Source organism: Terrapene carolina, unplaced genomic scaffold, assembly GCF_002925995.2.
Source record: "Terrapene carolina triunguis isolate 2854851 unplaced genomic scaffold, T_m_triunguis-2.0 Scaffold212, whole genome shotgun sequence".
NCBI lineage: Eukaryota > Metazoa > Chordata > Testudines > Emydidae > Terrapene > Terrapene triunguis.
In genome coordinates, this window is record NW_020664563.1 from 8,520,096 (window position 1) to 8,547,604 (window position 27,509).

Consider the following 27,509-nt stretch of genomic DNA (forward strand, 5'->3'; position numbering starts at 1 on the left):
ATGAGTCCGTGCTTTCGGAGCTGCGCTCCAAGAAACGGAATGCAAAGATCTACGAGAAGATCTCAAAAGCCATGACAGAGAGAGGATACAGCCGGGATGCAACGCAGTGCCGCGTGAAAATCAAGGACCTGAGACAAGGCTACCAGAAGACCAAAGCGGCAAACGGACGCTCCGGATCCCATCCCCAGACATGCCGTTTCTATGAGGCACTGCATTCCATTCTAGGTGCGGCCGCCACCACTACCCCACCACTGACCGTGGACTCTGAGGATGGGATATTGTCGACGGCCGCTTCCTCGGAGATGTTAGCGGACGGGGAAGATGAGGAAGGAGATGAGGAGGACGAGGCAGTCGACAGTGCTTACAACGCTGATTTCCCCGACAGCCAGGATCTCTTCATCACCCTGATGGAGATCCCCTACCAACCCTCTCCAGGCGTTAACCCGGACCCTGAATCAGGGGAAGGATCAGTCAGTAAGTGTTTTAAACATGTAAACATTTATTTTGAACAGAACAGGAATATTAACAATGGGTTTTTCATGATTAGTTTGCCCTAGGCGCTTAACGTTTTAGTCCTTGGCAGTGCAACTACTGCAAAAGAATCTAACAATGTCCGGTTTATCATGATTAGTTTGCCCTAGGCGCTCTACTTTTTAGTCCTTGCCAGTGCAGCGACTGGAAAATAAGGTCTATATGTCCGGGGATAGAGCTGAAATCCTCATGGGACATCTCCAGGAAGCTCTCCTGGAGGTAATTGGAAAACCTTTGCATGAGGTTCCTGGGGAGAGCGGCCTTATTGCGTCCTCCGTGGTAGGAAACTTTTCCGCGCCAGGCTATCATCAAGTACTCTGGGATCATTGCCTCGCAGAGCATGGCGGCATACGGCCCTGGTTTTTGCTGGCTTTCACGCAGCATGCGGTCTTTCTCTGTGTCAGAAATCCTCATCAGAGTGATGTCGCTCATGGTGACCTGCTTTGAATTAGGGGAATGTTAGTATTGGGACTGCTTGCCTGTTCCTTTACATAACTGTAACCGGCGGTTTACAGCCACGCGGTGGAGGCGGGAGAGGGGCAGCATACAGGGATCTTTCCCGGGGACAGCCGCGAGGGGGTGGGACAGGGGCAGAGTTCATGCTTGCCGGATTGCCGGCAGCAGGAACTGGCCAACGCTAGGAGCATTGCTTTGAACGTGAAAGGAGGGCACTGCTATAAATTAAGTTTTAAGCAGCCAAAAGTCTACAGCTTACCATGTCAGCCTGCTATCCGAATTCCGCTGTCCTGCCCCGCTTGTCTGATCTCCACTGCAAGACCCCAGGCACTGAATGCGAAGGCCGAAAATTCGACCTTATCCTGAGTGCGCATGTGATAGGTGCTGTGCATGGTCTTCTTCACAGAGAAAGACTATGTTCATTGTTCACAAAAATGTATCTTTGTGAGGAATTCACTCCCTTTTTCCCATCCCACAGCTGCGAATGTCTCCCGACCTACCCCGGCATCCCCCTCCCAGAGGCTGGCGCAGATTAGGCGGAGAAAGAAAAGGACACGGGACGACATGTTCTCAGAACTTATGGGCTGCTCCCGAGCCGAGGCGGCCCAGCAGACCCAGTGGAGGGAGAACATGTCGCAATACCAGCGAGCACACAGCGAACGGGAGGAGAGGTGGTGGCAGGAAGACCAGCAGGCGACTCAAACACTGCTTGCATTAATGAGGGAGCAAACGGACACGCTCCGGCGCCTTGTGGATGTTCTGCAGGACCGGAGGCAGGAGGACAGAGTCCCGCTGCAGTCTATCTCTAACCGCCCTCCCCCGCCACAAAGTCCCATACCCCCCTCACCCAAAGTCCCAAGAAGGAGGGGCGGCAGGGGCCGTGAAAACTGTCACTCCACCCCTGCAGATTGCTCAAGTACCAGAAGGCGCTCATTCCCAAAAATTTGATAAGTCCTTTCCTTCCCGCCTCACCCAAGCCCCCGTCCCAGTTTCATCCCCTAACTGTTTAGTTGCTAATAAAAAATACATTTCTGTTAATTACTGTTTCCGTCATGTTCTTTTAGAGGAGAGTGTGTGTCAAGGCTGTATCCCCACTTTGAACTTTAGGGTACAAATGTAGGGGCCTGCATGAGGACTCCTAAGCTTAACTACCAGCTTAGTTCTGGTCCGCTGCCACCATCCCAAAGCTAATTCCCTTCCCTGGGTAGCCTTGAGAGACCTTCACCAATTCCCTGGTGAATACAGATCCACACTCCTTGGATCTTAAAACAAGGAGAAATTGACCCTTCCCCCCTCCTTCCTTTCACCAACTCCTGGTGAATACAGATCCAAACCTCCTTGGATCTTAAAACAAAGAGAAATCAATCATGTTCTTAAAAAGAAGGCTTTTAATTAAAGAAAAAGGTAAAAATCATCTCTGTAAAATCAGTATGGAAAATAACTTTACAGGGTAATCAAACTTAAAGAGCTCAGAGGACCCCCCTCTGTCTTAGGTTCAAAGTACAGCAAACAAAGATAAACACTCTGGTAAAAGGTACATTTACAAGTTGAGAAAACAAAGTAAATCTAAGATGCCTTGCCTGGCTTTTTACTTACAAGTTTGAAATAGGAGAGACTTGGTTAGAAAGATGGGGAGAACCTGGATTGATGTCTGGTCCCTCTCAGTCCCAAGAGCGAACAACCCCTTAAACAAAGGACACAAAACAAAAGCCTTTCCCCCCCCCAAGATTTGAAAGTATCTTGTCCCCTTATTGGTCCTTAGGGTCAGGTGTCAGCCAGGTTACCCGAGCTTCTTAACCCTTTACAGGTAAAAGGATTTGGAGTCTCTGTACACAGGAGAGCTGTTACCCTTCCCTTTATAGTTATGACAGTGTGTTTGAAGGGGGGGAAGGGGGTTGGTAATTGGAGAGGACAGTCACCTTTACCAGGGTACAGACACGGGGGCAGGTTCAGCAGAAGGTCACACACACACATTGCAGTCACTAGGCACCCTGGTCAGTCTTGGAGGTGGTTTTCATGTTCGCGGGGGGGCACTATGTGACTTTGTGGCGGGGGAGAGCGGTTAGAGATCTTATGCAGCGGTCCTTAGCCTGGATCACAGAGCCATGCAGCAGGGGATCTGTAACCGTCCTCCCCCGCCACAAAGTCACATAGCCCCCACACACAGAGTCCCGAAAAGGAGGGGTGGCAGGCCCCGTTGAAACAACCAGTCCACCACTGCGGACTGCTCTAGGAGCAGGAGCCTGTCATTCCTCGAGTTTAGAAGTGTCCTTTCCATCACTACACCCGCTCTCCACCACAGTCTGCGTCCCAGTTTCAACACTTTACCGTGAAATCCGTAATAAAGAAAACGGTGTTAATTAACAAAGTTCCATTTATTTTCTTTTTAAACGTGTGTTGGAAGGGGGTGAACGGGGTGAATGGGGTATGTAACTGCAGAGGATAGTCAACATTAAGTGGGTAAAGAAACGGGGGAAGGTTCAGCTTCTCTTTAAACAAACTTAATAGTCACAGGTTACCCTGCTCACTGAGGAACCTAGCTTTCAAAGCCTCCCGGATGCACAGCACGTCCCGCTGAGCTCTTCTAATCGCATGGCTGTCTGGCTGGGCGTAATCAGCAGCCAGGCTATTTGCCTCAACCTCCCACCCCGCCATAAAGGTCTCCCCCTTGCTCTCACACAGATTGTGGAGCACACAGCAAGCTGCAATAACAATGGGGATATTGGTTTCGCTGAGATCAGAGCGAGTCAGTAAGCTTCTCCATCTCCCCTTGAGACGTCCAAAAGCACACTCCACCACCATTCTGCACTTGCTCAGACGGTAGTTGAAGAGTTCTTTTTCAGTGTCCAGGGCGCCTGTATAGGGCTTCATGAGCCAGGGCATTAGCGGGTAGGCTGGGTCCCCGAGGATCACTATAAGCATCTCCACATCCCTAACAGTTATTTTGTGGTCCGGGAAGTAAATACCTTCCTGCAGCCGTCTAAACAGACCAGAGTTCCTGAAAACACAAGTGTCATGAACCTTGCCCGGCCATCCGACGTTGATGTTTGTAAAACGTCCCCTATGGTCCACCAGTGCTTGCAGCACCATTGAAAAGTAGCCCTTTCTGTTAATGTACTGGCTGGCCTGGTGGTCCGGTCCCAGGATAGGGATGTGAGTTCCATCTATAGCCCCACCGCAGTTTGGGAATCCTATCACGGCGAAGCCATCTATGATGACCTGCACGTTTCCAAGGGTCACTACCTTTGACAGCAGTAGCTCAACGATTGCGTTGGCTACTTGCATCACAGCAACCCCCACGGTAGATTTGCCCACACCAAAGTGGTTCGCGACTGACCGGTAGCTGTCTGGCGTTGCAAGCTTCCAGAGGGCTATTGCCACTTGCTTCTGGACAGTCAGGGCTACTCGCATCCGGGTGTCCTTGCGCTTCAAGGCAGGGGACAGCAACTCACAAAGTTCCAGGAAAGTTCCCTTACGCATCCTAAAGTTTCGCAGCCACTGTGATTCATCTCAGACCTGCAGCACTATGCGGTCCCACCAGTCCGTGCTTGTTTCCTGGGCCCAGAATCGCCGTTCCACAGCATCAACATGACCCATTGCCACCATGATGTTCACGGCGCGGGGTCCCATGCTTTGTGAGAGGTCTGTGCCCCTCTCAGACTTAATGTCCTCACCGCGCTGCCGTAGCCTCCTCGCCCGATTTCTCAGCATCCGACTCTGAACAAGGTGGATGATAAGGTGCGAGGTGTTGACAATGGCCATAACTGCAGCGATGGTCGCAGCGGGCTCCATGCTCTCAGTGCTGTGGCATCGGCGCTGTCACTCACCAGAAAAGTGCGCAAAGTGATTGCCCGCTGGCGCTTTCAGGGAGGGAGGGCAGGAGTGACGGCTGAATGACGACAGTTACCCAAAACCACCCTCGACACATTTTTTGCCCCAGCAGGCATTGGGGGCTCGACCCAGAATTCCAATGGGCAACGGGGACTGCGGGAACTGTAGGATAGCTGCCCACAGTGCACCGCTTCCAATGTCAACGCTTGCCCAGTTAGTGTGGACTCACAAAGTCGAATTACTGTCCTTAGTGTGGATACACACGTTCGACTTTGTAATATCGGTTCCACAAATTCGATTTAAATAAAATCGAACTACTCTCATAGTGTAGACATACCCTAAGACAAGAGACAACAGATGGACACAGTTCAACAGGTATTAATAATTAGGCTTGGCAGGATTAGATTCTTTAATTAGTAAATATCATTTTCACACACACTGACAAATAAATATTTCCATCAATAACATTCAGAATTTACAGATAGGTAAATTAAGAAAATGTTGCTTGAGAATTATCCTTAAGGATAATTACTTTGTATATTTTGACATGCAATGTTGACAATTTGCCTTTTTAATGGTTGAAAAGCTTTAACCTCATTGTCAACTGTCATTAAATAATTATATGATCCACCTATTATTAATTTCCCACAACTATGAAAATTTAAATTGATATAAATCTAAAAAAAACCCCACAATTTTCTGCAACTGAAAATTTAAATAAAAATAAAAAATGCTTTCAAATAAGCTAATATTATTCATCAGTTATAAAAAATGAATTTTGCCAAACCTACTAACAATTTTTTTAATTTCTTTTGGTCAGTGTCAAGCATGACTGGCCTCTGAGACAGAAGAGTCCCATGCACCTGGACTGATCACCTGCTGTCTAACTTAGGGGAAGGCACCTGGACCTTATAAGACAGCTATAGGTGAGTGTTGACAGTTGCCTTCAGGAAGTAAGAATGCCCCTGCAGGGGGCTGAGTTAGTAGGGAAAGATACAGGGAGGGAAGAGAGTATTTGGCCTTCTCCACAGGCCTTTCCCCCAGTGGTGTTTTCCCTCTGCTGACTCAGGGCCCTGGAGGTGCTTTCTTATTTCCCTGCATGCAAACGCTGACACCCACATACAGCTATTTTCTTCTTTATGAGGCCTTGGCTACACTCGGGACTTCACAGCAAGAGAGAGAGCTCTCGCAGCGCTGTATGTACTCCACCTCTCCGAAGGGAGTAGCTTGCAGCGCTGCGAGCGAGCGTGCAGCACTGCAGGCACTGATTACACTGGCGCTTTACAGCGCTGTACTCGCTGCGCTCAGGGGGGTGTTTTTTCACACCCCTGAGCACAGCAAGTTGCAGCGCTGTACAGCACCAGAGTAGCCAAGGCCTAAGGCCTAGGTGCCTTTCCTTAAGCCCAATTGGGCAGCAGGTAATCTGTCCAGGGGCACTGGACCCTGCTCCCTCTTAAAGTCCTCATGGGACATTCAGCGTCCCTGAGCTGAATGGTTCTAAAGCAGACGGGGGCAAATTATGGCCTGTGGCCACATTCGGCCCACAGGACTGTCCTGCCCGGCCCCTGAGCTCCCGGCCGGGGAGCCTAGTCCCTGGCCCCTCCCCTGCTATCCCCCTTCCCCGCAGCTACGCCGCTGTGCAGGCCACGCTCTGGCCCGTCGCTCCCGCTGGGCAGCGTGGGGAGCGCAGTTGGCTCTGGCCGGGTGTCGCGGCTGCGAACTCCTGCTGCTGGTAAGGGGGCGGGGAGCGGGGGGGGGGTTGGGTAAGGGAGTGGGGAGTCCTGGGGGGCAGTCAGGGAGGAGGGGGCAGTTGAAGGGGGTGGAGGTTCTGGGGGGCGGTCAGGGGATGGGGAACAGGGAGGGTTGGGAGTGGGAGTCCCGGGAGGCCTGTCGGGGGGCGGGGATGTGGATGGGGTCAGGAGGGCAGTCAGGGGACAGGGAGATGGGGGGTTGGATAAGGGGGTGGGATCCTGGGGGACAGTTAGGGGAGGGGGATCCTGGGAGGGAGTTGTCAGGGGATGAGGAGCAGAGGGTGGTTGGATAGGGGGTGGGAGTCCCGGGGGGGCTGTCAGGTGTCGGGGGTATGGATAGGGGTCAGGGCAGTCAGGGGACAGGGAGCAGTTGGTTTGGATGGGGGCAGGGGTCCTGGGAGGGGGTGGTCAGGGGACAAGGAGCAGGGGGGGTTGGATGGGTTGGGAGTTCTGAGGGGGGCAGTCAGGGGGCGGGAAGTGGGAGGGGGCAGGGGCCAGGTTGTTTGGGGAGGCACAGCCTTCCCTACCTGGCCCTCCATACAGTTGCGCAACCCCGATGTGGCCCTTGGGCCAAAAAGTTTGCCCATCCCTGTTCTAAAGTGTTACCCCTGTGGTAGTCTATGCCGATATGGGGCCTGAAAAAGTTGTAGTTGTGTACAACTTAATTAACTATGATAGCATAATGAACCTATTCAATCATTATGGGGGACTGTATTCATCCCCAGTTCAATATCTAGCCAGCACAGGACTCCATAACCTCCTGAGTACAGGAAAGAGAAGGGATACCTGAGGTCAGAAGTGGTGACCTGGCTCATGTGGAAGTACAATGCTTCATGTAAACAGGAGAAGGCTGGAGACAGCAGCCTGAGAGCTGGTCAAAGAGAGAAGACTAGTTAGCAGGTAGCCTGAGCGTTGGGTCAAGTCAGATGGTTGTAGGCACAGGACTAGTAGTACATCTGCAGCAGGAGCATACACAGGTGTGATCTGCAGGCAAAAGGATATTGGGAAAGGATTACACTGGAACTCACAGGTCTGCTAGACACTTAAAAATTAGGTCAACCTAGCTACATCACTCAGGGCTGTGAAAAATGTTGCGCCATGGACACTGTAGTTAGGTCAACCTAAACCCTGTTGTAGATGTGGCTGCCAACCAACTACCACCTCTTGGAGAGATGGATTAACTACACTGAGGAAAAAACCCTTCCATCGACTTAGGAGGCATCTATACTACTTTGTGTAGACATGCCCTTACTTTCATATCCCTGTACTGGACTGCCCTTAGGGGCTGGATTGGGAACTGTTCTTTTGATCTTTGTGTTGTGACTTAAGCAATTGTGCCTAGGGTAACTGTACTTTTTATTTTGGCAACTCTTGTAAAGGAATCTTCCCTGGCACACGAAGAGTGCAACTGTTTCTGAGAACCCACCAAGGACTAGCGCCTGAAGAGCAAAGTGTTTGGAGCACAGACAGCACTCACCGCCAAATCTGTGGTACGCTCAGAATACTATCACATACCTAAGGGTTGGTGTACCATAACACACTCCGACACATCCTGCAGTAGGGTTAGTTACAGTAGTATCATTAACTGGAAAATTTAATTGACATTTAAGGATAAAATTTGAACAATAGGGCTTACAAACAAACAGAGACAACAGTGGGCTTTAACAAACAGGGCTTTGAATTCTACTTTAAATACAGTAGGATCTTCCTATGTTAACTACTGTTCCTGATTTCAGAATCCGGTGTGCCATCTTGACATAACTGAATATATTTGCACTGATAATTTTATCAAAAATATCAAAATATTTCAGACTCAGACACAGATAATTTTATTTGATTCGTTTATTATTAAATGATCTTTTATCAAGTACCATAGGTTATTATTTGTATTGTGGTAGTGCCTTGGGGCTAAGTATTGTAGACTCACATAACAAAAAGATAGTTCCTGCCCTGAAGAGTAATCTTTTAGATCTTCAGTCAGTGCATGATTGTTTCCAACACTATATAGTTTTAAACAACTAACAGAAGATTTCCAACATGTCACATTTCTTGGAATATTTTTACATTAAGTAATAGATCTCATCATCACAGGTGTCCTGAATTTCACCACACCCTACCCCATTAGTCTTAATTTAGAATATAGAAGTAGGAGATGGAAAAAACCCATGATGACATCCAGGCCATCTCCCTGCCAATGCAAGATGGTTCCCTACAGTGCACTGTTTAGTGTTTAGTTCAGTCTGGTTTTAAATATTCTAAGCACAACATAATAAATGTTACTGTTAGTAAGATTTTCCTGTTACGCAGCCTACGTTTTCTTTTTTAATTTCTCCTGTAATCAGTGGTTCTCAAACTTTTCCATACAACAACCCTCTTTTCTATACAAGGACCACCCAGGACCCTCTTCCCATTGAGGTGAGATGTAGCTGAAGTCCTACCTCATATTCACCAATATAGGAGGGCAGAGTAGTTATGATCCCTTTACCCCTGTTCAGGACACCCTTGATTCTGAACCCATGCTCTAAATAATTCCTCTTCTTTCTGGATTTTAAATGTTCAGATATTTGTAGGATATCTTATCTCCTCTTCCATCACAAATCAATCCTCTAACCTCCTTGTGACGTTGCACCCCATAATGCTTTATGGAAATATGTTTATGAATGTATATATGACATAACTGGAATATGTTTTATGCTACATATGCCATGTAACATATCTCTGCAAAGGTTATGATCTACTGAATATATTCATCCTATTTGTATGCATGTATCATTTTTGTGTTTGAAGTTATGAATATTGGCTGTGTACTTGTTTGATTTTAAGTAGCCTTAGTAAGGCATTTGGTCAGCTTCTTAAGAAAGGAATTTGCAAGTTTAGTGCCGAATCAAGAAACACTTAATGGACAATGGACCTTGGAAGACTCCAATCCACATAAGAAGTCTACCTGGGGACGTTCAAGGTAGCATGTGAACAATGGCTGCCACCTGTAAAGTTCTGAATCATGCATGGACATGTGACTTGTCCATGTGACTCCCAAACTCCATCTTGTAGCTGGGTTTCTACACGGGGAGGGAGGGGTGTCCACTCACAGGAGAGGAACGATATAAAGTTCTGGGAGCCCCCTCCATTTGGTCTTTAGCTGGCTCAAGAGATAGCCTCACCACCCCCAAAGGATACCTGAAAGAAACTGGAACAAAGGACAGTAACCACAGGGGTGTGAGTGGACCCAGACTAGAAGGAGGCTAGTCTATAAAAGAAGCTTACTGGAACATCCCTGAGGGTGAGATTTCATCTGTAATCACTTTCTTAATGTATTAGGCTTAGACTTGCGTGTTTTATTTTATTTTGCTTGGTAATTCACTTTGTTCTGTCTGTTATTACTTGGAATCACTTAAATGCTACTTTTTGTATTCAATAAAATCACTTTTTACTTATTAATTAACCCAGAGTATGTATTAATACCTGCGGGGCGGGGAACAGCTGTGCATATCTCTCTATCAATGTTATAGAGGGCGAACAATTTATGAGTTTACTCTGTATAAGCTTTATACGGGGTAAAACGGATTTATTTGGGGTTTGGACCCCATTGAGAGTTGGGTATCTGAGTGCTGGAGAAAGGAGTACTTCTTAAGCGGTTTTCAATTAAGCCTGCAGCTTGTGAAGGACGTGGTTCAGACCTGAGTCTGTGCCTGTAGCAGGCTAATGTGTCTGGCACAACAAGGCAGGGTGCTGAAGTCCCAAGCTGCAATGGAAAACGGGCTCAGAGGTAGTCTCAGCACATCAGGTGGCAGTCCTAAATGGGGTTTCTGTGATCCAACCCATCACACTCCTATCATTTTTACTGCTTTTTTTTTATTTTATCCAATTTGTCAATATCTTTCTGAGACTGAGACATCCAAAACTCAATGCAATGAGTTCCAGTTCCAGACCATTATAAAATGAAACCTCCACCCCCTCCTCTGTGACATGATGTGTTTACAACTCAAAATAGCATTTGCTTTTGGCTATTGCCGTTGCCATATCTCATTGCAAGCTAATTTTTAATTTGTGATCATTTATTACCCCAAACCTCTTATGATTCTGCCATGAGGTACAGGGTCCTCAAGGACCCACAGGAAATTTTGATATTTGGTCCTACAACGTGATGTCTTACTTTTCCATTCCTTTATTTTCTTTATTTCTTTGAAAACAAAAGACCTGATGCAGTTACACTTCCAGTGTTTCATTTATTTGGGCCAACTAGCAGTGTTCTTCAGGCTCTGCTTTTGAAACTGATCCTACACAAACATGTTTGACATATGGAGAATATGTTGAAGTTTTTTAGAATGTTAGTGCAGGAGCTGAACTAGAACATTTTAGCTATATAACTTTTTGACCATAACACAAAATGCTTCCGTTTTGGTAATAAATGGTCTCAATAAAAACAAGCATACAGATTTTTAAAGCTTAAGAGAGATTTCAGCTGCAAAAGAAATTTTAGCCAGGCATCTCAATGATCCAAATGACCTGCAATGCTGATGACAGGTTTAGAACTGAAAGATGTTCTAGAATTACATCAAAATGAAAGGCAAGGATCAACTGTCCTCTGTTCCAGTTGGCTGAGTGAGCGTTCAAAAATCCCAAATATTTGGCACAACCAAGATTCTAAACCATATCATGTTATCAAAGATAACAAAATAAGACCCCAGTCCTGCTAAGAGTTATGCATGTGTTTTACTTTAAGCATGTTTGTAAATGTTTTCAGAATCAGGGCCTAAGTAACTGCACTTTTCACAAAATAAAGCTGACAAAAGCAGAAGAGTGAAGCGTGTTTAAACACAATGACATCACAATGAGAGAAGTCAACATCCATCTGAAAGTATGTTAATACCATACAACCATGATATCATTTAAGAAAGGAGAAATCATTTCTAAAATGACTGGCATACTTTATATTGTGTAGCAATTTAAAAAAAAGGAAAGGATGACAGCAATAATGCCTGCACTTTGGGGTGACTGTTGATTTGTATATATCTTTATATATGTGATGGGGTGTGTATCCCACACAGGCATCAAAAGAGTTATTGTGCCTGAGAGGCCAATTAACATACCAGGCTGCACCTGCAGGGAAAGCCAGGCTTAACCAAAGGGGAAGCTCAGCTCAGGAGGGGCTGGCAGAGGACTATAAACAGAGGGAGGTCAAAGCAGAAAGGGGTATATCCTTAATAGACAAGAATTTAAAAGTGTGGTCATGAAGGAACTTGCAAAGGAATAGCGAGAACTATAGACTAAGGAAACAAAAGGATGAAGGTTTTATGATATATGCGGAAAAATCACAGATAATATACTCCACAGTCATGATAGAAAAAGTTAAGTAGTCATTTTTAGAGTATTAGCTGGTCATTGTACCTTACATGAAAAGTTAAACTTATTAAAAAGTCATAAGGATGGTCTGAGTAATGTGTACAAACCCTAAGAAACTGTTCATCATCTTCTATGGTATTGTCCTATGGTAAGAAAGTTCCTTTATAAAAAAATTTGTTGGCTTGGAATCAAAGATTTCCCACCCTAAGGGGACTAGTGAGAATGTCAGGAAAATGGAATCATAGAATATTAGGATTGGAAGGGACCTTAGGAGGTCATCTAGTCCAACCCACTGCTCAAAGCAGGACCAATCCCCAGACAGATTTTTGCCCTAGATCCCTAAATGGCCTCCTCAAGGATTGAACTCACAACCCTGGGTTTAGGAGGCCAATGCTCAAACCACTGAGCTATCCCTCAGCTTTTTTAGCACTAGTGCTAAAAAAGCCTTGCTGTGTTTCCTTAAGGATACTAGAATGAGTACAAGGATTTTTTTAAACAGGGGCTCAAGATGAATAAAGAAAATGATGGTTGTAACCTCCTACAATGACACTGTTGTGCCAAAAGTAAACAAAGATAAAGAAAGGGGGCTGCTGGGAGAGTGTCCATAGTGAATGGAATGAGATAGAGATACCAGTGAGGAAGCCCAACAGAGAGAATAAGCCAGGGATCCTGTCCTGACTAGAGATGTCTGGTAGGAGATTAGGAGAGAGATTATCCCAGGAATCCACGGACCACAGGTTAAAAACCACTGTGTTAGGGGATTTCAAGGGAAGGCCCTGAGAGAAGGGTGAACCTAGAGAGGTTGTGGGGAAGAAGGCTTGAGAGAGACTGCATAGGAAGAAGTCCAGGGATGCAACAGCAAAGTTGGATGAAACAACTCTTGAACAACTTGGCTTCTGGTTATAGGGTCCATGGGCCAGGAACCCTGGTGTAAGGAGAAGGCCTAGGTTTCCCCTACAAGCCACTGATATGTTGGCGTGAGGCTGGAGAAGGAAAGAAGAGTGACGGAGACCTTTGACAAAAGGGAATGAGGACCACAGAGAGCAGGTTTGGTGCTAAAACTTGATACAAGGTATTGGACATTGATTTGTTGGCCTTTGTTACCCCAGAAGGGGTGGACTTAAATTGTGGCACGCATGGAGGACCAAGTTATTGGAAGAGGTGGACTACAGAACACCAGAGCAGCCTTCAGCAGAGGATCCCAGATGTGGAGCAAATCACTACGCCACACCCAGCCACAAGGAGGTACTTCAGTGGTGAGTCTCCCAGTGGTGAGTCCCCCTTTTACAATATTCCAATCCAGTTTTTCTTCTTCATAGCTCATCAATCTCTCTCTAGATATAGGGTTTTGTTTCTCATTTACACAAAAGCCCCTTTTCACCATTCAGGCAGTGTAAAGGGGCCTTTGTGTAAATGACTGCCAGGCCTAGAGTATATATCACTTATTTACTCTCTGTGCCTCAGTTTCACTATCTGTAAAATCAAGATAATACCTACTTCACAGGTATATTATGATTGATTAAAAATGTATGATGTATTTTGTAATTCTGAGATGGAAGGTGTTAGATGTATGAAGTATTACTATAGTTATTAAATACTGATTTAGACCACCCTTCCAGGCTGACCCTAGGACTGTACCAAGTGTACAGTCATACACCATATCCTCAGTTGCTAAAACCCTCCTATATCTCCTAACTAGAAGCAACCCAACCCATCTAACTGCCACACCCTATCACCTCAGATGTTATGCATTGTCATCTTTCAGGGATCCCACATCTCTTACTTCTTATTAAGTTCCACAAAATCTAAAGCTGGTCCTGCCTATCTGGTTGCCTAGACATTAGTGATGTGCACTGTTTTAATTCTTAATCCAACTTGTTCTCCAGCACTCTTGGTCCATGAAGGTGTATCCTGTGTCACTCAGCAGTGAAAACTCCCCTGCAGTCATGACAGACAAAAAAACCACAAACCAAACCAACCAAACAAAAAAACCCACCCAAGACGTCATAGCACAAAAGAATGAAGGGCTGCAACACCAAGGCCTGGTCTACACTATGAGTTTAGTTTGAATTTAGCAGCGTTAAATCGAATTAACCCTGCACCCGTCCTCACAACAAAGCCATTTACTTTGAAATAAAGGGCTCTTAAAATCAATTTCTGTACTCCTCCCTGACGAGGGGAGTAGCGCCGAAATCGACATTGCCATTTCGAATTAGGGTTAGTGTGGCCGCAATTCGACGGTATTGGCCTCCGGGACCTATCCCACATTGCACCATTGTGACTGCTCTGGACAGCAATCTGAACTCGGATGCACTGGCCAAGTAGACAGGAAAAGCCCCGCGAACTTTTGAATTACATTTCCTGTTTGCCCAGCGTGGAGAGCACAGGTGACCACGCAGAGCTCATCAGCACAGGTGACCATGCAGTCTGAGAATCGAAAAAGAGCACCAGCATGGACCGTATGGGAGGTACTGGATCTGATCGCTATATGGGGAGAGGATTCTGTGCTAGCAGAACTACGTTCCAAAAGATGAAATGCCAAAACTTTTGAAAAAATCTCCAAGGGCATGATGGAGAGAGGCCACAATAGGGACTCACTACAGTGCCGCGTGAAAGTTAAGGAGCTCAGACAAGCCTATCAAAAAACAAAGGAGGCAAACGGTCGCTCCGGGTCAGAGCCGCAGACATGCTGCTTCTACGTTGAGCTGCATGCAATTCTAGGGGGGGCCGCCACCACGACCCCACCTCTGACTGTGGATTCTTAGGCGTGGGTAATCTCAGCCATGCCTGAGGATTCTGCGGACGGGGAAGATGAGGAGGAGGAGGATGACGACGAGCTTGCGGAGAGCACACAGCACTCCATTCTCCGTAACAGCCAGGATCTTTTTCTCAGCTTGACTGAAGTACCCTCCCAACCCCCAGACAATGAGGCCATGGAAGGGACCTCCAGTGAGTGTATCTTTGTAAATATAAAACATGGTTTAAAAGCAAGCGTTTTTTAATGATTAATTTGCCCTGAGGACTTGGGATGCATTCGCAGCCAGTACAGCTACTTGAAAAGTCTGTTAACGTGTCTGGGGATGGAGCGGAAATCCTCCAGGGACATCTCCATGAAGCTCTCCTAGAGTTACTCCAAAAGCCTTTCCACAAGGTTTCTGGGCAGTGCAGCCTTATTCCGTCCTCCATGGTAGGACACTTGACCACGCCATGCTAGTAGCAATTAATCTGGTATCATTGCATGACAAAGCCTGGCAGCGTATGGTCCCGGTGTTTGCTGGCATTCAAGCAACATCCGTTCTTTATCTCGCTGTGTTATCCTCAGGAGAGTGATATCGTTCATGGTAATGTGGTTGAAATACGGGAATTTAAGGGGACAGAGGTGGCCATTCCTACTGGGCTGTTTGCCTGTGGCTGAAAAGAAATCCTTCCCTGCAGTTAGCCAAGCACAGGGCGGGGGGAGGATCAGTGGCGCTGAGCTTTTCGCGTTTGGCTAGCAGGGATCTTCCCTGATACCAGCCATGTGGTGGGGGGAGGGGTAAAGCGATCATCCCAGAAACTTGGATTGGGCGGGGGGGGGGGGGGGGTAGTTTGGTTTCTGCAGGGATCTTCCCTGATACCAGCCATGCGGTGGGGGGGAGGGATAAAACGATCATCCCAGAGAATTGGATGGGGGGGGTTAGTTTGGTTTCTGCTGCTGCACGTTAACAGGAAAACCGCAGCACTCAACGGGCTTTGCTTGGTATGTGGGAAAGGAGGGCGCTGCTTTAAGGCTGCAGAAGCCAAAAGACAATGGCTTACCATGGCCGCATGCAAGCCGAATTCTGTTGCCCGGACCTGCATCTGTGATCTCTAACACCAAAGCCGCAGGCACTCAATATTAAGTTGCAAAATGCGACCTTGTACCAAAATCACATGTGCTATGTAATGTGAATAGTGTTGTTCACCATGAAAGAGTATAAGCATTGTTCTGTAAAATGTATCTTTTAAAATACTTCTCTCCCTTTTTTCCCTCCCTCCCGCAGCTGCAAATTTTTCAAGCCTCCCTCCTCCATCCCGAAGGCTATCTCAGATAAGGTGGCGAAAAAAAAAGACGCGAGACGAAATGTTCTCTGAAATCATGGAATCCACCCGCAATGAAAGAGCTCATCTGAATGAGTGGAAGGATACGGTATCAAAGTACAGGAAAGATGCCAGTGAACGTGAGGCCATGAGGGACGCTCGAGATGAGAGGTGGCAGGCTGCAACATTGGGGCTGCTGCGTGATCAAACGGCCATGCTCCGGTGTCTGGTGGAGCTTCAGGAATGGCAGCAGGATCACAGAGTGCCGCTGCAGCCGCTGTATAACCTCCCTCCTCCCTCACCATGTTCCATAGCCTCCTCACCCAGACGTGTAAGAACGCAGGGGGGAGGCTCCATGCACCCTCCCACTCCACCCCAGTGGACAGCCCAAGCAAAAGGCTGTCATTACTTTGAACTTTTTTAGTGGCCTTTTCCTTCCCTCCTATCCTCCTCCCAAACCCCACCCGGGCTACCTTGTCAGTTCTCTCCCTATGTTTATAATCAATTAATAAAGAATACATGATTTTTAAATGATAGTGACTTTATTTCCTTTGAAAGCAAGCTGTAATCGAAAGGGGGAGGGTGGTTTGCTTACAGGGAATGAGTCAATCAAGGGGGCGGGTTTTCAACAAACAGAACTTTCACACCGTAGCCTGGCCAGTCATGAAACTGGTTTTCAAAGCTTCTCTGATGTGCAGCGCTTCTTGGTGTGCTCTTCTAATCACCCTGGTATCTGGCTGCGCGTATTCAGCAGCCAGGCGATTTGCCTCAGCCTCCCACCCCGCCATAAAGGTCTCCCCCTTACTCTCACAGAGATTGTGGAGCACACAGCAAGCAGCAATAACAATGGGAATATTGGTTTGGCTGAGGTCTGAGCGAGTCAGTAATGTGCGCCAGTGACCCTTTAAACGTCCAAATGCACATTCTACTACCATTCTGCACTTGCTCAGCCTGTAGTTGAACAGCTCCTGACTACTGTCCAGGCTGCCTGTGTATGGCTTCATAAGCCATGGCATTAAGGGGTAGGCTGGGTCCCCAAGGATAACTATAGGCATTTCAACATCCCCAATGGTTATTTTCTGGTCTGGGAAGTAAATCCCTTGCTGCAGCCATTTAAACACATTAGTGTTCCTGAAGACGCGAGCGTCACGAACCCTTCCCGGCCATCCCACATTGATGTTGGTGAAACATTCCTGGTGCTCCACCAGTGCTTGCAGCACCATTGAAAAGTACCCCTTGCGGTTTATGTACTGGCTACCCTGGTGCTCCGGTGCCAAGATAGGGATATGGGTTCCATCTATCACCCCACCACAGTTAGGGAATCCCATTGCAGCAAAGCCATCCACTATGACCTGCACGTTTCCCAGAGTCACTACCTTTCGTAGCAGCAGCTCAGTGATTGCTTTGGCTACTTGCATCACAGCAGCCCCCACGGTAGATTTGCCCACTCCAAATTGATTCCCGACTGACCAGTAGCTGTCTGGCGTTTCAAGCTTCCACAGGGCTATCGCCACTCGCTTCTCAACTGTGAGGGCTGCTCTCATCTTGGTATTCTGGCACTTCAGGGCAGGGGAAAGCAAGTCACAATGTTCCATGAAAGTGCCCTTACACATGCGAAAGTTTCGCAGCCACTGGGAATCGTCCCACACCTGCAACACTGTGCGGTCCCACCAGTCTGTGCTTGTTTCCCGGGCCCAGAACCGGCGTTCCACGGCTATAACCTGCCCCATTAACAGCATGATCTCCAAAGCGCTGGGGCCTGCGGTTTGATAGAATTCCATGTCCATGTCCTCATCACTCTCGTTGCCGCGCTGCCGTAGCCTACTCCTCGTCGCCTGGTTTTGCAGGTTCTGGTTCAGCATAAACTGCACGATAACGCGCGAGGTGTTTACAATGTTCATGACTGCTGTCTTGAGCTGAGCAGGCTCCATGCTTGCCGCGGTATGGCGTCTGCACTGTTCACCCAGGAAAAAGGCGTGAAAAGGTTGTCTGCCATTGCTTTCCCAGAGGGAGGGGGAGGATGTACCCAGAACCACCCGCGACAATGTTTTTGGCCCCATCATGCATTGGGATCTCAACCCAGAATTCCAATGAGCGGAGGAGACTGCGGGAACTATGGGATAGCTACCCACAGTGCAACACTCCGGAAGTCGACGCTAGCCTCGGTACATGGATGCACACCGCCGAATTAATGTGCTTAGTGTGGCCGCATACACTCGACTTTATACAATCGGTTGCCAAAAATCAAATTCTGTAAATTCGGATTAATCCCGTAGTGTAGACATACCCCAAGAATGTCAAAGTTTTGTTTAATATTAGTTGGTCATAGCAGTAAGTCGTAGTTGACTTAACACACTCAATTATTCTCCTGGTGCCCTCTGCTGAAGTAACTACAGGATACTAGCCAATGAATCTGAATGCCTATGCAAAGTGCTACATGCTGCTGCTTCTTCATGTTGCAAACTGCTAGTACTTGCACTTTGGTTCTCTGGTTTATTATGAAACATTTCCTTTTCTCCATATCCTACTAGCATGAAGTATGCACCCTTTATTTTTCTTTCCCTTCATCCAGTAGTGCTTATGTTACAGTCTGTTCTGTCTTCCTCTCTTGTAAAATTATTTATTCACGCTTTGCACTAACACCATTTCTTTTAGCTCAAGATGAGGATCATTGGATGGTGACTATAAAGGATTATGACAGTCTTAACTTTAAGGATTAATTGCAGCTGCTCTGCACGATACTAAGCCTAAATATAATTTAAGAATCCATTATTATTTATTAAGAAAAGTTACATTTTAGAGAGGGTCCTCTATATCAGATTTCTCATTGTATGCATGAGACAGTAAAGTCTAGGATAGAGGTTCTCAAACTGTGGTCTGTAGATAGTTCCCTCTAAGGTGCGCTCCATTCAGGTGGTCTGCAGTTAGTTCCCTCTAAGGTGCGCACCTGTGTGGCCACACACGAGAGAATGAAGGGCCACCCACCTAATTAGTGGAGCTGTGCAGGTGTGGCTCCACAAATTAGGTGCCTGGACCCTGGAGAAGAAGCACATGTACGGTGAGGTGATGGCCTTGGGGGAATAGGGGGTAGGTGGGAGGGGGCAGTGGGGTGAGAAGAAGGGGTGGGGGGAATTTGGGACATGCAGGGCTGCGGCGGCCAGAGAAAGAGAAGACTTTCCCCAGCTCCAGGGCTGCGGCTGCAGGGAGAGATGGCCCTCCTTCCCAGACTCAGCTCTGTGGTAGGGGAGAGAACCCCCTCCTTCCCAGGCCCAGCTTGGGGGCTGCCACAGCAGGGGAGAGAGGGCACATCCATTGCATTAGAAAGATACGACTACTGATATTAAAATATGAGTTGTGTGCTTTTATTTGTAGAACAAAAAAAGTTAATAATTATTAAGGTTTTATTAATATAGCACTTTGGATAAAAGTGCTTTACAATAGTTATCTAACAGTATAAACAACATTCGGAAAGATCATTAAGTGGTCCGCTGAGACCCTCAGCAATTTTCAAGTGGTCCACGATAAAAAAAGTTTGAGAACCACTGGTCTAGGAGAAAGAGTACAGAACTGGGGTGTCACGAAACCCAGGTTCTATTCCAAACTTTCACACTTACCTGTTGTGTGACCTTGGGCAAATCACTTCCCCACTCTGTCTATTTTCTCTCCCACCATTTGTTTGTCTTATCTATTTAGATTGCAAGATCTCTGGGGCATGGGCTATCTTTACTTTGTTTGCACAGGGCCTAGCCACAGGGGACCTTGATCTAAATTAGGGCCTATAGGTGCCACTGTAATACAAATTATAAAATATAATCTCCAATTTAAACCTACTAACTCTCCCTTAGGGAGAAATAACCTCCATGTAAGAGGCAATTTGAGATCTAGATACTTATAATTTAACCAAACTATTAGAAATGCCGATTTTAAAAAGTGTATCTTTTATTTATTTATTTTTTAATTTTCTGTCAAGCATTGAGTTCGGAGTCCCATAACATTATGTAATTATCACACACCCTTTCCCCACATGAGGTAGGTGTTAACCTCTCTGTGTCTCAGTATTCTAACTATAATGTGAGAATAAGTGAATTGCTCAAGTCCATATAGCAAGTACTGGGAAAATGAGGAATGAAAGCTAGATCTCCAAATTCAGTCTCCTGTTCTAACCACTAGACACACTGTGTTGTACAAACATGTACTTGAAAGCAATTATAACACCAATATAAATGCTCCCTAAATAATGTTCCCAATGGAATTTGTCTCACCTTCTATGCTAATGCAGAGTACGCTGATAACTAAGGCTATGATTTAATCACGGGTATTTTTAGTAAAAGTCACGGACAGGTCATGGGCAAGAAACAAAAGATCATGGCCCGTGACCTGTCTATGACTTTTATTAAAAATACCCATGATTGAATCTTAGTGGGGGAGGAGGGAGGGCGTCCTGGGACCAGCTGCTGCTCCAGCTGCCCAGGACCACTGCTAGGAGCTGCAGTTGCTCCTGTTGCCCCCAGGACCACTGCTCAGGCGGTCTGTGGACCCAGCTGCCCAGGGCCGCCAAAGCAGGGGCGGGTGCGGGTGCCTGTGGGGCCGCCCGAGCGGTTGGCTTCAGAGCCACTCCAGCAGCAGCCGGTGTGGCTGTCCCCAGGGTCACCTGAGCAACTGGCTCCAAGGCCATCTGCTTGAGCAGCCCTGGGGTCAGCCACATTGGCCCCTGCAGAAGTCACAGAGGTCCACTTACGTGACCTCCATGACAAACATGGAGCCCTACTGATAACAAATAAAAGCAGCTCTCTGTCTTAACTGTATGAAGTCAAATATTTTTACACCAGTAGTAAAAATGTTGCTATGACAAGTTGCTTATCTCATGGTTTTTCTCGGTTGATGCTATCCCCAGTGAATTTTTAGTTCCATGCATCTGTAACTTAGTTTGTGATGCCATCAGACAGGAAACCCCACAAAAAACATCTTCTAGGAAACAGTCTTCAGTTCCCTTAAGAAAATAAAGATAAAGGGTCAAATTAATCCCTGGTGTAATTCTACTGTCTTCAGCAGAGTTAGAGTGGGGTGAATTTGTCCCCATACAGAAATATGCATTGCAGGCATGGTACTTTATATTCACTGAAGTAGAGAAATACATGTTGAAACGTACAAAAATAGAACAATATCCTAAAGTTTGTGACTGTAAAGAGCACAGTTAGTTAAGAGAGGAATCCACAGGAACTAACCTCTTATTCAGATCTCACTCCAGGAGAACTCATTTTTTAGAATCTGTGTCTGTTTAGCTCATTGGAGAGAGAGACATTTTAAAACAACCCTAGTCTCATTTTTTGAAGAGTTTTGAGACTATAACCAGAAAAGAAACAAAATAAATGTATAGCTGCAGTTTGTGTTTGGTAAACTGTTCACAAGAAGATCCTCTTTGGCTGAAGTATGTTTTGTCAAAAATTTCTTTATATGTTTTTTTAGATGACTTTTTTGGAGGTTACAGCTGTATGGTGAATTCCTTACTTATTTTATCAGATTCTGCTTACCAGTCCCAGTATCCTGGCCAGATTCCAACATGGATAAAAGCTTTCTGCTTGCCTAAGATTCCCCCCTTATGTTACAATTGACACAATATTATTCTTCACTTACTGTCTTTAGTTATTGTGCAGTTAAAAAGTTGCCATGTTACATCACAAAGGTTTAATTTCAGTTCTGAATGCAGAAATTTCTGAATTATAATTGACTATCCCCCATTACTGCAGTATACATTCACTTATCTTTGGCAAGCTGACTTTTACATGTAACATTATTTACTTTTCTGTTTTAAATTGAAGAGAACAGGGAAGTGACATCACTAGAGCTGAATGGCTGCTTCAGCCTTTAGCTCCATGTTGAAGCTGGCACAATTAGTGCTGCTCCTCAGCCCCCATGACTTCCCAGGAAGCCTCTCCTAATTCTTAGATGGGTACTCCATGTAAAGAGAACAATCTGAAGAAGTGTAACCCTTCTGCCAGGCAGAGTGGACAGCAGCAAGGGCCGGGTTCAGCACATAAGGGTTCCCTTTCAACAATACAATGCAAAATCGGCTCGAGCCCCCACCCAGTGACCTGGGAAAATTACACACACACGCCTGGGCACCTCAAAGAGGCAAGCACAGTCTTGGTGTAGCAAAAATCTTTAATAACATGAGGTAAACAACTCAGCATTAAATTGGGAAAACCCCACAACTAGGGTTTATAAACACAAACCATGAACAAGAAGACCCCCCCTCCCCCAAGCAGATTGGGCAGTGTCCTTTCCCTTTGGTTCTTGAGTCCAGTAACCCAAAAGTCACCCCACCCACAGTTTTTGTCCTTGGTCAGTGCAGCCCCCCAGAGTTCATCTGCAGAGTTTATCTCCCAGCCTGGGTGGAAGGGATCACAACTGATTGCCACACTTCTCAATGGAGTTCTGCTGCAGTCTTCACCACAAGCCACTCCTCTCTGCCAGCCACCCTGCTAGCCACTCACCACTATGTCTTCAGCCCCCCCAATCCCACTTAACACAGCTCTCAATGATTTCAGCTGTTAATAGGAGAGCATCAGTGCTGGCACACTCACAACCATGCCCAGAGTATCAGTGATTTCAGCCTTGCAACATATAACAAGACTCCTAATGGAGTCAAAATTAGCTCTGTTATTAAACAGTGGAGAGAGAATGGGTCAAAGTGGTGTTTGGGGCCCACACTAACCATTACATATACTTTTCCCCAGCCTCTCTCAATTCACTGGGTTTTGGAACCCATGTCCCTTGCCTGGCGAGTTCTACTTAGCTGAGGGTGAGTCCCTCAGTCATAAAATGCCAAGTACAGTTCTACTGTCCTTGATTCACATAACCAGGATAACAGCACTTTTTTACTCCTGCCCCAATAACAAAGAGACTGGGGATCCCACAGCAGCCAAAGTTACCATCTGGGCAACCAGTCCCATCATGCTAGGCAAGGTGGGTGTGCCCATGCAAACGAGATCAGCCTCTGAAGTCCTTTTCCATAGCTCTACCCTGACACCACCAGATGTCAGGGTAGAGCTTATTCTGACTCTGCTTACATCAGTATTTCCAGAAAAGGAACTCACAAGGCAGTGAGACTGCAGAACAGCTGAGATGGAAAAATTCCAAGATTGCAGCTGCCAGGACCAAATCCCTCAGAAGAAAGGGAGCAGGAGAGCGGGATAGGGAGGCCATTCATCCAATTTTAAACCAGACTGTTCTCTTTTTGGGTGGTTTGTCCCCATCTGGTAAAACCAACATAGTTTTATCCAGTATCGGATAGTGTATGCCATTTTGAAGAGGATGCTGCTCCGTCCTGTGACCTTGCAGGCGAGGTCACTCCAGTGGGGATGGAGCCATGCCATTCCTGGAACTACTGGCCACCCTAACAGCGATCCCTATCACTAAAGAAGATTTTTGTGAGCTAATTTCTGAGTTTAGATCTCCAAAATCCTTCCTAAATATCAAACTGATGAATTTAAGCCTGATATCAGCAAACTGGGGTTAGAGTGAGTGGTCTGGAAACAGGAAAAGGGGAGAGATTTGAGACAGGCACTGCTACAGAACAGAATTAAAGTGCTAGAAAGAGAGAGCTGACAGAGAAGATAGAAGACATCTGTCATAAGCCTGAGTTGTGTGCCTTCTGGAGCCATCATCCAGAAAGGTAAGCACCAACTCCTTTTCAGTACCTAACAGAATATATACAAGAATTGATATGATTCTAATCTTTAGATTTTTACTTAATACAGGAACATCAGCACAGCAAGGCTGCATCCCCTGGTTAGATCACATTCCAGTTTGGCTTCTTATTAGAAACTGGGAAGACAAACCTACAGTGAAAAGATGGGGATAAAATATCCCACTTCTGTATGACCAGAAAAGAATTCAAGATATCAGACAGGAAACTAAACAATATTTAAAGAAAACTGCAGACCAGATTTTAAGAAGTCCTCTATAGGATGCCTTCCAAGTAGTGATTAGGGGCAGCTTAATAAATAATCCTATCTCAAAAAAGAAGTGCAAATATTACTCAAGAAGGTTGAACAATTTAAAGTTACACCAGACAAATCAATCACAGAAAATATATTAAAAATGAAGAAACTAGAAGTAAGTTAGATTTACTTGAAACAGAAAAAAAATGACCAGATAATCAGATACACAAAATTATACTATGAAAAAGGGTAATGAAAGTGATAAATAATTAGCTAATATGCTAACAACATTAAAAGAAAGTAAAATCATAGTTCTAGTCTGGAAGGCGCCAAATGAAATGGCAACTGGCCCAAAATGGGTGAGGCTTTTGCAGACTTCTATAGGAGGCTTTACTCCTTAGAGTCAGCTGACCATAAGCTGATAAAGAAATAATTAGTTAAAGCTAATGTACCCAAACTAGAACACCTAGACCTAGATGCCATGGAGAAAGATATTAAACCAGAGGAAGTCCTATAAGTTATCAAGTCCCCTAAAAATGGTCAAGCCATTGGCCCTGATGGATTTCCTCCAGAATGCTCTAATTTTTTTAGGGCACAATTAATATGACAATTAATAGATGTCGTCAATTAAATATCAAAAGGAAATAAATATCCTGTATACTGGGAGAGGTGCACAAATTGTAGTTACAAAACGTGCTAAGAAGTTATCCAACTATGTGTCTTACAGGCTCATATTCCTATTAAATCAAGATGCAAAAATTTATGTTTCAATACTAGCAAATAGACTGAAAATTGTTACCTAGATGTATTAAAAGATCAGACAGGGTTTGTATTGAACAGAGAGCTGACAACATTCAGAATTTTATTCCTGATCTTCTTCAGACTCTACTAATGAGATCCATCATTTTTTACCACTAGATGAAGATAAAGCTTTTGACTGACTGAACTGGCAGTTCTTAAAAGATACCGTAGATACATTTGGTTTAGGCCCTAAATTTCAAAATTGCATTTCCATTTTATATTCCAACCCATATGCTACCATAAAAGTAAATGGAGATCTATCAGAAAAATTCCCCCTTTTTATAGGCACATACCAAGAATATCCATTATCACCTTCTTTTTGCCATGGTAAAAGAAGTCACCATGACTTGGAGTCATTTGCCCAATCAATCAGAAACAATACTAATATGAATAGGAAACAACACAAATCAGCTTTCATGTGGACGATGTCATGGCATTTGTTACAAATCCAGCTCACATACTACTAGAATTGCAAGAACAACAACAACAACAAAAATCTTATAATGTGGCAAAGTGTCAGAGTTAAAGTAAACTACGATAATTCAGATTTACGGGATGTAGGCGTGGGTTCTGATCTACAGAAAAATATAAAAAATACAAATGGGTAACTACTTCAGTAAGATAGCTGGGAATACACATTTCTAAAAGATGGCAAGACTTACATAATAATTATACTCTTCTGATTAAGAAAATCAGAACAGATCTAGAAAACTTGAAGTAGGAAATTTCATGGTGAGGCAAAAAACTGTGGCATTTAAAATTAATCTTACTCTTAATTAACTTCCTTTTCCAAACACATCTGATTTTAGTCTTGGGAAGTCTTAAATTAATAGCAATCCCTGATAAACAAATTCAGCTGGGGAAATAAGAAACCCACAGTTATGCATCTACTTAACAAGGGCCATGTAAAAAGGGAGTATTCTCTTTACCAAACGTTAAGTTCTATTACCAAGCCAGACAGATTAGAAACTTGAGGTAGTGGATAACACCAAACCTTAAAAAGCACTGGAAAGAGATTCAAGCTTATTACTGTGCAATCAAACTCCATGAGATCTGGATAAAGAGAAGAGAAAGTTACTCACCCTGTACAGTAACAGGTTCTTTGAGATATGTGTCCTTATGGGTGCTCCACTTCAGGTGTTGGTGCTTCCTGGGGCCGTTGATCAGAGATTTTCAGTAGCAGAGTCCATCTGGGTCACATGTGCGCAATGGTCGTCTCGCGGTGCTGTTGGCACCTCAGCTAGCACATACGTAACCTGACCCCATCACTCTCTCTATCATAGAGTCCATACTGCGAACTCCGACGTGGAGGGGAGGGGTAGGGGAGCACCTACAGGGAGACACATCTTGAAGAATCTCAGTTACTGCACAGGATGAGTAATCTTCTCTTCTTCGAGTGATGTTCCTGTGGGTGCTCCACTTCAGGTGATTGTAGAGCAGTGAATCCCTGTGGATGGAAGGGTCTTCAGAGTTGTATGTAGAGATGAGGTTAGTACTGTTACTCCTAGCATTGCATTTGAGTCTGAGCACTGAGTTATCGCATAGTGATTCATGAAAGTATGTTCTGAGGCCCAGGTGGTGGCTCTACATATGTCTATGATTGGTATGTTGTTCAGGAAGGCTATTGAGGTAGCCATTGCTCTCGTCAAATGAGTTCTGATCCCTGATGGGGGATCTGTTTTGTTTTGTTGATAACGGAAATGGATGCAAGTGGAGATCCATTTTGATAGTCTCTGTGTGGATATGGCAGAGCCTCTGGAATGCCTTGGAGACTTTTTGAAAGGCTTAGTTCTGTCCAGGTAGAATGCAATTGCACGTCTGATATCCAGGGTATGTAGGATAGCCTCCTGTGTGTTTCCATGAGGTTTGGGATAGAATGTAGGCAGATGGATTGGTTGGTTGAGATGAAAGGAAGAGGATATTTCGGGTATGAATTTGGGGTGTGGTCTCAAGGTGATCTTGTACCTGAAAAATATGGTGTATGGAGGGTTCGCTGAGAGAGCTCCTATTTTGCTTACTAGTCACATGGACATGATTGAGACCAAGAATGCTACCTTCATTGATAGGTGAACTAGGGAGCAGGTATCTAATGGTTCAAATGGAGGTCTGATGAGGCCTCTGAGGACCAGATTTAAGTCCCATGGTGGTGTAGGGTTACGTATTTCTGGATAAACATTCTGCATCTCTGTGAGAAAGTATTTAGTAATCGGGTGCGCAAATGACACTCCGTCGATCTTGTGATGGAAGGCGGTAATGGCAGTGAGCTTGTTGAAAGTCCTGAATTTTTTAATTCTAGTATGTAGTCTAACACCAAAAGAAATGGTGCCATAACTGCGGTTATTCGTTTGTTCTGATGTCATAAGGAGAATCTTTTCCATTATTGGAGGTAAGTAGCATGCATGATTAATCTCCTGCAGTTTAATAATACATGTTTAACCTGTTCCAAAAGGGTTAACTCATCATGATGCAGCCATGGAGGAGGCAACCCTTCAAGTGAAGTTTTTCCAGATTCAGGTGGAGAATCTGACCATCATTCTGTGAGAGCAGGTCTGGCCTGAGTGGGAGAGTTCATGGAGTGCAGGTCGCCATGTGTATCAAGTAAGGATACCAGGTCTGTCTGGGCCACATTGGGGCTATTAGTATGATCGTAGCTTTCTAGGCACATATCTTGTGTATCACCCGTGAGAGCATTGGTATCAGTGGGAATGCATAAAGAAGAGGTGCATCCCATCTGATTAGGAAGGTGTGACGGTCCACGCCCCTAAGTTTGCGAGCGGCGTGGACTATCCGCCAC